Source organism: Arachis hypogaea, chromosome 19, assembly GCF_003086295.3.
Source record: "Arachis hypogaea cultivar Tifrunner chromosome 19, arahy.Tifrunner.gnm2.J5K5, whole genome shotgun sequence".
Lineage (NCBI taxonomy): Eukaryota > Viridiplantae > Streptophyta > Magnoliopsida > Fabales > Fabaceae > Arachis > Arachis hypogaea.
The window spans coordinates 135,602,552-135,612,519 of NC_092054.1; the positions used below are offsets into that span (position 1 = coordinate 135,602,552).

The 9,968-nt window shown below is 32.8% G+C and overlaps 2 non-coding genes and 1 pseudogene across 2 annotated transcripts; all 3 read left to right on the forward strand.

Moving 5' to 3' along the window:
• Positions 1–704: 704 nt before the first annotated feature.
• LOC112778822 (high affinity sulfate transporter 2-like) lies at positions 705–9,698 on the forward strand (annotated as a pseudogene).
• Positions 5,468–5,554, forward strand: LOC112781811 (small nucleolar RNA R44/J54/Z268 family). The gene has a single exon (XR_003192568.1). It is a non-coding gene; the product is annotated as a small nucleolar RNA R44/J54/Z268 family (small nucleolar RNA).
• Positions 5,902–5,981, forward strand: LOC112781824 (small nucleolar RNA snoR122). The gene has a single exon (XR_003192578.1). It is a non-coding gene; the product is annotated as a small nucleolar RNA snoR122 (small nucleolar RNA).
• Positions 9,699–9,968: the final 270 nt, after the last annotated feature.

Consider the following 9,968-nt stretch of genomic DNA (forward strand, 5'->3'; position numbering starts at 1 on the left):
AAATATTTTTAAAAAAATGAATATTCATTCTGTTTTAAAATAACTTTTATTTTTATAATTTTTTGCGTACACTAAAAATTGAATGTATCTAAACTTATTTTGTATCTAAATACATTAAATTTTTAATGTATTAAAATTAAAGAAAAAAGGGTCAAAATTACAGGTATTTTAAAACGGAAAAAATACTATTTTTATTTAACTGATTTAAGTATAGAAAAAATCTCTTGCCTCCATCCTCTAAATTAAGACATAAACTGATGTTATAAATTTATATGAACAAGGTTATGGTTGACTTCATGAGCAATTTGCCTAACATCACATTCACATTCACATTCAAGAGTGTTGATAGTCTCCATCATCAACACCTTCTTCTACTTTCTGAGTTCTGACTCTATATATAAGCCATAAACTTGGCTTCTCCATTCACACAACACCATTTGGTACATTCCATATATACTCTTTTTCCCTTCCAAGAATTTAACTTAATTAAGCTAATAAACGTCACATTAATTAGATAACATATGAATTATCATTTGCTTAATTAAGTTTTGGAGCTGTTGACTCTAAAATAGGGCGTTGCACTACTACTATGCACGCATTTTTTTCTCTTTTTCTGCATGCTAATAATTGCAGTTTGAATTATTTTTTGCAGGCTATTATTGTAATTAGTATTAATAAGCGTGTTGTGTGGGGATTAATATTCAATGAGTCAGCGTACGGCAGAAGTTATAGCAGAAACAAGAAGTGATTCTTCTTCACGTAGACATGGAGGAGGAGATGATAATTTTGTTACTGATCTGCCATATATGCACAGAGTTGGAACTCCTCCTAAGCAGTCACTCTTCCAAGAGATCAAGCATTCTCTCATGGAGACTTTCTTCCCTGACAGGCCCTTTGGCAAGTTCAAGGACCAATCTGGATCTAGAAAGTTCGTTCTCGCTCTCCAATCTCTCTTCCCCTCAAGAAATTCAGAGGCGATTTGGTTGCCGGACTCACCATTGCAAGTCTTTGCATTCCTCAGGTACGTACACGAAGATGATCTCAACTATCATTTTCACGTGAAGTTAATTTTATGCGAGTAGTCACCAGAAAACTAATGTATTTAGGTATACTTGTGTAAATACATAATTTTTTAACATGTAGTCAGTGACCACTTTGTTGTTTATAACAGGACTTTGCATATGCGAAGCTTGCATATTTGGATCCTTGGTATGGATTATGTGAGTATCATGATGATAATTGATAAGTTCTTATTTCTAAGTAATTAATTTCTTCTGCTAATTAATATTACCTTTTTTGCAGACGCAAGTTTTGTGGCACCTCTTGTGTATGCTTTCACGGGAACCTCAAGAGATATTGCGATAGGACCTGTAGCTGTGGTGTCCCTCTTGCTTGGGAGTTTGCTTTCTAGTGAGATTAGTGACACCAAAAGCCATGACTACCTGCGCCTTGCATTCACCGCTACCTTCTTTGCAGGAGTCACTCAATTGGTACTTGGAGTTTGCAGGTACATACACTACTATGCAAAAGCTTCATTATTTTCATTCATTCATATAGGCTTTGCCTAAAGTATTGTGCATTCATGAATGGTTATTGTAGGCTTGGTTTCTTGATAGATTTCCTATCTCATGCTGCCATTGTGGGCTTCATGGCTGGAGCTGCCATTACTATTGCACTGCAACAGCTTAAAGGTCTGCTTGGCATCAAGGACTTCACCACAAAAACTGATATTGTTTCTGTAATGCATTCGGTTTGGAGTAATGTGCACCATGGGGTAAATCTTTTCATCTTGCTTTATATTTATATATGTTTCAGTACATTTAGATGATGAACAAGCTCATAAATAATAATTGTTTTCTTAATTTCTGCTTACAGTGGAATTGGCAGACTATACTCATTGGACTATCGTTCTTAATCTTCCTTCTTATAACCAAGTATATTGTAAGAATCCTAATATTTTCCCTCCCCTCCTCTAATTTACTATGTCAAATACAAAATGATTGTCACTTTGATCAAAGTTATAATAATCATTTTTAAAGAAAAGTATTACATAAATAGCATGTCTAATAGGTCATGGGGACCATAATAAAAATGCACTAGCAGCTAAAAGTTACTTTTTACAAATATTAAAAATATACAACAGTTCTTAGCACATAGTTTATTCCTTTTTACAACTTGAATAACTGTTATATTGTGATAACAGGCTAAAAGAAACAAGAAACTCTTTTGGGTATCTGCAATTTCTCCTATGATCTCTGTTGTAGTGTCTACATTCTTTGTGTACATTACCAGAGCAGACGAAAAAGGCGTATCAATTGTAAGTACCATGATGATAATCTTGATTGAATATACTTCCTCTAAAGTTGAAAACAAAATTTAATCAAAGTATTTATATGATACTTCATTAGGTGAAGCATATCAAGAGTGGTGTGAATCCATCATCAGCTAACGAAATCTTTTTCAGTGGAAAATATCTAGGCGCTGGTGTTAGAGTTGGTATTATATCTGGCATGGTTGCACTTACAGTAAGAAAATTCTGAAGCTGATTCCTCAATCCACATAACATTTTTTATATTTAGCATAAGATGTTTCTAGAGAACGCAATAAAATCTTCTAGGCACTTATGCCGAATTCTTTAAACTACTTCAGGAAGCTGTAGCAATTGGGAGAACATTTGCTACAATGAAAGATTATTCACTGGATGGTAACAAAGAAATGGTGGCAATGGGAACAATGAACATTGTTGGTTCTTTGACATCATGTTATGTGACAACAGGATCTTTTTCTCAATCAGCAGTGAACTTCATGGTTGGTTGTCAAACTGCTGTATCAAACATTGTGATGTCCATTGTTGTGTTACTAACTCTGTTGGTCATCACACCACTGTTTAAGTACACTCCAAATGCAGTTCTTGCTTCTATTATAATAACTACTGTTGTAAACCTGGTGAACATTGAAGCAATGTTTATGCTCTGGAAGATTGACAAATTCGATTTTGTTGCTTGCATGGGAGCATTCTTCGTGTCATCTTCAAGAGTGTTGAGATTGGCCTTCTAATTGTGGTACAACGCAGATACTAATCTATTCAACAGATAACCATTTATGGCTTTCTTGCATCTCATCTCAGTAGTGTTTTAAGCTAATCTCATTTTGTTTATGAAGGTGGCAATTTCATTTGCCAAGATACTTTTACAAGTGACAAGGCCAAGAACTGCAGTTCTTGGTAAGCTTCCGGGGACTACTGTTTATAGGAACATCCAGCAATACCCCAAAGCAGCACAGATTGCTGGCATGCTCATTATCAGGATTGACTCTGCTATCTACTTCTCAAATTCCAACTATATCAAGGAGAGGTAAATTTATACACATTTTTAACTTGATGGGGCTGTATTTTTAAAGATCATTCTTTAATTAGTTATGATCTTATCCATGTTATGCTCTATTATTGTTTGTACCATAATTTAAAATGGTAAAGATTAGTTGCTAATATGATAATCTAAAAAATGTGGACTGTATCAATCAATAATGTGATGATATTAGTTTTTGGGTGGTTTGACTTTAATCAATGTAATTGTGGACTATGAATAAGTCAATTGATTCTTTTTTTGCAGAATATTGAGATGGTTGATTGAAGAAGAATCTCAGGGTGTGTGTGGTTGGGGGAATTATGCAACATTTCCAGGAATTTTAAGATGGGAATATGAAATTTTTGGTTCAAAGTTGAAAAAAACATTTCAAGGTAACTTTTATTCTTTGGAATTGAATTACCACTCATTCAATTCCCATCTCCCCCATGGTTATCTTTCATTCCAATGGAAATGGAATGTAAATAATGAAACAAAAAGACTAAATTACCCTTATTATTTAATACTATATTTCACTTCTTCTTCATTTTTCTCTGGAGAACTAAACCCTAGCAGAGCAGTTTTTTCCCCAAATTTGTGAGCTTCACCAACGCCACCAGCACCGGAGCTGGCACCGGCACCGGCACCGGCACCGCCGTCACTCTAAACAGAAGATTCGTCTCCTTCTCTTCTCCTATTCATGTTCGCACTGTTTTTCTCTATGAATTTTCTTTGAATCTTATATTAAGGTTTGAGTTTTTTTCCAAATCAGTGGAGGCTTCACCAACGCCACCACCATCGGAGCTACACCGGCGCCACCGTTACCCTAAACAGAAGACTGGTTTCCTTCTCTTCTTCAAGTTCATGTTCGCATTGCTTATTTCTGCGAATTCTCTTTGAATCTCTCATTAAGGTTTGGGTTCTTTTTATGCTTTCTACATCATATTACACTAATTTCCTGCAATAGACTGCTAATTTGATTAGCTATTTTTTATTTTGCTTGATTTTGTATACGCTCTTTGTGATTATGTTGCATGCAAACAACATGTTTGATGATTTGCCTTAATAAAGAGTTTAAGCTTTTGACATATTTTTACATGCTTAATTTGGCTTGAATCTGACAAAAACATATTTTTACATGCTTAATCTTGTCTTAATTTGGCTTTTCGTGCTGTGTACTTCATGAGCCATGCTACAATGCACTACTAAGCTTGCATTACTATTGCTCTGCTTCTTTATCCTGTTGTCTTGATGAATTTTACATACTAGTAACAATATAAAGTTGTTTTGGTGGCAATTTAATTTTCAGCTACAGGATCTGTGGAATCTAGTTTTCCAGTTTTAAAATGTATTTTGGTGTGCATGTTCTGGTATATTTGTATGTTCTGGTGATATTTGTTACAGTTTTGTATGATAGTGCAAGTTTGTTTGAAGTTTCTGTTTTTCTGAAATGGGTGTCTCCCATGATTTCTCACTTCACGGGTCAATGCTTTTGTGTCATTGAAATGTCTCCATTTGGTAATAATGTGTCTCTGTCTCTCTATGTTTGTGTGTGTGCATTTTCAAGTAATGTTTGTTTTTCTTACTTTGCTTTTGGTAATTCATTTGATTTGGTTTTAGTTCTTGATTGTCACTGTTAAAAGTGCTTCTGAATTTGAGTGGTTGGTCATTTTTTGAACTCTGTCATTTGTTCAGAGAAACGAGATTGGGTTGGTTAAAGGCAAATACAGTGAATCTACACCAGTGTATCAGCTTCACTGATTCGTAAGTGTTCAGATCTGAACCACAATACATTATTCCTAATATACTTCGAGATTTAATTCCATGATATCAATTTTGATCTGAGGCACCCGCTTTTTCTTTCACTATTTTGTTTTTCCCCCTTTTTTTCACACCTTCGGAAAGTGGAAGCTCTATTTTTTTTAATCTATTTAGCAATGCATATTCTGCGTTATTGGATTTTTAAAAATTGAAACTGGCATTCTACTTGTGTGAAGAATTGAAGTTCAAGTTTTTTTCTTTTTTTCCATTTATTATTTCTCTACTTGAATTATAATTATTTCTTTGAGGTATTGTGTGTGAAAAATCCATGTTTAAGCTTGCAAATGCAGTATTTCTTTCTATTCGCAAATGATGACAAATAGACAGGGACATCAGCACTCGAAGGAGAGTGATGACTTAGTCTAAAATGGGAATCTCTTTGATGCGTTCATATAAAATCTACAATCTGTTATTATATTTTTCGTATTAGCCATTTGTTTCATTTAGGGATTAAGCATTTTGATTTTATATCGCATCCTTTGTAGCTATCAGTGTATCACTCATTTTCTTATGAATATGGTTATGGCAATGTGTGTTTATTTATTTTGTTCCCTAATGTGTTAATTTTCTGCTGATTTTTCATTTGTCAATGAACCTGATGTTAAAATCTATTTTGTTTTTCAACATATGTATGTTATTGTTTTTACTCTATTGAAGAACCCATCGTTTTAACTTTTAAATCAATTTTCAAATTATACTTGGCCTTTGCTTAATGCAGACACCTTACTAGTGGTTTGGCCAATGATGTATTCTATTGCACGTATTATCAGATATATGTATCTGATGAAATCTTAAATTGTCACTACCTCTGAGGCCATCCATCTTGTATAGTTAAATCTTTTTACCGGTCTTTGTTATTTGCACGTGTTGTTAGCTCACTCCTGCTTACATTCCTCTGATTTCTTCTTCCTTGGTGAAGTCATTGTTGTTTTCTCTAACCATGTTGGAGATCATTTTGGTGTCTGGTTTCTTCTGAGCATTTTGGTGCCAAGGATGATTAGCAAAAGAACCATGGATGGAGCTGCTATTCAATGTGATACAAGCCTGATGATTGTAACTAAGAATGGAGATTTGAAGATTGCTTTTGTTGAAGTCTAACCACAGTTGGGCTCCAAAAGAATCTTATGAAATAAACCAATCTATGTTGGGGTAGATGGAGAGATCAACTTGCACAAGAAATGTGGAACCAATGGAGGAGAAGACATCATGCTCAATAATTGAAATAATTTTTCTATGTGTGAGGTTGTAATATTGATTTCATTTTGTTGATGTGTTTGTGTTCTTGTATAAGAGTTGTGCATGTATGCTTATTAGTGCTAGTAATTTTTTACTTTTGAAACTTCTTTGTAACTTTCATTTGCATAATAGTAATGCTTTTTTAGTAAATTTAATTGTGATAATGTTAATTTTAATTAAAGATATTTGTTATTAGGAGTATTTTAGTAAATTTGAAAAGATTAGTGAAGGTTGTGGTAGGCTTAGAGAAGGGGGGTTGAATCTATGCCTTCCTTTTGGTTGCTGTTATTACCCTTTTAAAACAAATTTGCAATTCTGATTCTGTTTGAACTCAGCAGCGGAAATTTATGAGACAATTTATTTTTGTCTCATGAATATCAGAAAACAGAACACAGCAGAGAAGAGAAAAGCTAACACCAGCATGTATCCTGGTTCGGTTGCCTTGTGCTATGCAACCTACATCCAGTCTCCTCCACAACTATGGAAGAATTTTACTATAGTTAACAGTATTACATACACCAATAACACAGGATTGACCCAATCCTTTCACACTCAAGTTCTAACCTAACTTGACATTGGGTATGCTAATACCTAACTATACCTCTTAGTGCTAACCCAACTAAGAAAGGGATACCTTACAGGTACAAGATACAAGACACAATCATACCTAAAGAAATCAGAAAACAACTCTAGGCTTTTCTCTTAAGTGTATCTCTCAGACTTTTTCAACTCATGGCTTTTTCTCAAGCTTTCTCACAGTGTCTTTTCTCTCAAGAAATTACAGAAAGATAAGCTTAGAAAAGTACATTACAATCAGTAAAACATGAAGGAGATTGACTTCATCAGCAGCCTCTTTGCTATGTGCAAAACCAGATTCACAAATCTCAGCTTGAGTTCTTCAGTATTGGCCGAATGCTTCTTTGAAAGAAAGCATTATCCAAGTAGAGGAACTTCTTAACAGAACACTATTCTTACACTCTGGTTTTCTCTCCTTGCTTTCTGAATGAACAGCAAGCTTCTTTTATCTCTTTGCATGTGGCTGAGTTCTTCTTCCAAGGTCAACACCTTGAGCCTTGAGCTTCACCAACCCACAAGCTCACTTTTTCTTCTCAAACATCAAAGTAGAACCTTTGCTTCTGACTTTTCCAACTTGACCGAAAGCCATGAAGGAGTAACCGAAATTGTCTTCCAATGGTCAACCAAATCTGAACCATAGAGATGCAACTTGGTCCCCAAGAATCTCTTGTGACCGTGGATTTGTAGTAGTGAAGAACAGAGATCAACTTTACCTTGAATGCCATTTTCGGATAGTGCAGAGAGTTGGAAAGAAGGGATGAAGATCTGATGCATGCAAGATGAGATGGATTACCTTTAACCTAAGCTTGATTTGGATTAGATTTTCTGCTTTAGCTTCTGTGCTTCAAGCTTAGATTTTCTCTTTCTTGCTTCTTTGGTTACTGGCTTATGGAGGAAGCTTTTCTTCTCTTTCTTACTTTTTGTGAAGTTGATTTGACTTGGTCAGAAAGTAGAAGAATGTTGCACTTCAAGAGGGAGAAGACTTCAATCTTACAAAAGAAGCCTTGTGAGATGGATACGGGTTTGGATTGAATTTCCATAAAGCAACCCGGTTGGCCCATCAGATCCTTTGGCTTTGTTTCTTTTGGGCTGAGCTTGATTATTTACCCATCAGCCTTGCTAAATTTTTATTATACCATTTGGGCTGCTTAAAAATGAATTTGGCCTGCAACACAAAATAAATAATTAGCAACATATACTTATTAACACTTAACTCTAATTATTTATTTTGCCCAAAAATAATGTTTGTCATCATTAATTCATTTAGTTAATTTCTTAACTCAACAATTAGAATCGATAATAATTTTAATTAAACATATTTTTATTAAGGGTATTTTAGTAAATTTTTTATTAGAAGTATTCTTGTAATTTCAAAATGTAAAAAAATAATAATTTTAATTAAACATATTGTTATTAAGTGAAATTTAGAATCAATAATAATTTAACTAAAGATATTTGATATTGGGAGTATTTTAGTAAATTTAAAAAAAATTAGAATCAATAATAGAATATTTTAGTAAATTTAAAAACAATTAGAATCAATAATAATTTTAGTTAAACATATTTGATATTGGGGTATTTAAGTAAATTTTAAAAAAATTTAGAATCAATAATAATTTTAGTTAAACATATTTGATATTGGGGTTATTTAAGTAAATTTTAAAAAAATAGAATCAATAATAATTTTATTTGAACATATTTGATATTAAGGGTATTTTAGTAAATTTTAAAATATTAGAACCAATAAACAATTTAACTAAAGATATTTGATATTAGAAGTATTTTAGTAAATTTAAAAAAAAAATTAGAATTAATAATAATTTTAACTAAACATATTTATTATTAGGGGTATTTTAGTAAATTTATTATTAGAGATATTTTTAAATTAAAAAAAATAATGTAAAAAATAATAATATTTAATTAGCTTTATATTTAATTTTAGTCATTAATATTTTAATTTGAATGAGTAAGGGTAATTTTGACATATTACATAATGACCAAAAAATTTAAATTCAACCAAACAAAAATTTAGTCATTCCTAGGATTATTACATAACATTCCAAGACATTAAAATTTATAACCAAACATAGGTATCCTATATTTCAAGTAATCTTATTCCTAGGTATTATATTCCTAAGAATGACATTTCTAGTAATAAAATTTAATCTTTGAACCACACGCACCCTCAAAGGACAGAAAGTGAATTACCGGGAATACAGAATCTCATTGTTGAAATGTCATGTAAGACTTTCTTTCTACCAACAAGTCATTATTAATGATAGTAATTCTGATGCATGAACTTAATTATAATTGACCTTGTCACATTGCAGCTGTTACTGATATTGACACAAGTGGCATCCATGCCTTTGAAGAATTATACAAGACCCTTCAGAAAAGAGAAGTTCAGGTATAATGATAATAATATCACAACAATAATAATGCTGATGTCATGTACAAAACAATTGTGATTGTATTAATTATGTTCATGTGTGTTTATATAAACAGCTTATATTGGCGAATCCGGGGCCAGTTGTAATAGAGAAGCTCCATGCATCCAAGCTTACCGATCTAATTGGAGAAGATAAAATATTTCTCACAGTGGCTGATGCTGTTGCAACTTTTGGTCCAAAGGGTGTTAAATAAAACATATCTGTTTCAAGATCAAATTCAAGTGTTGATTGAAGCCACGGTTATAATTAAGATGCTACAAATACAAACGGGTGGGGATTAGTATAATATTGTTTAATATATAGTCTTATAGGGAATTATTATTAGTCACCTTGATCTGTCTTCTATGTAGTTTCATTTAATTTTGTTTGTCTTTGATTTTACGTATAGTCCCAATTAATGTATAGAAGCAAAATTACATATTCTGTTTTTCAACTGGTAGTTGTGATTTACAATACAATATACTTTAAGGTTGCATGAAAACCAGTGAAGATTAGAATATTCGGCTTCATGATTTGGTGGACTGAGAGGGTTACAATGGAT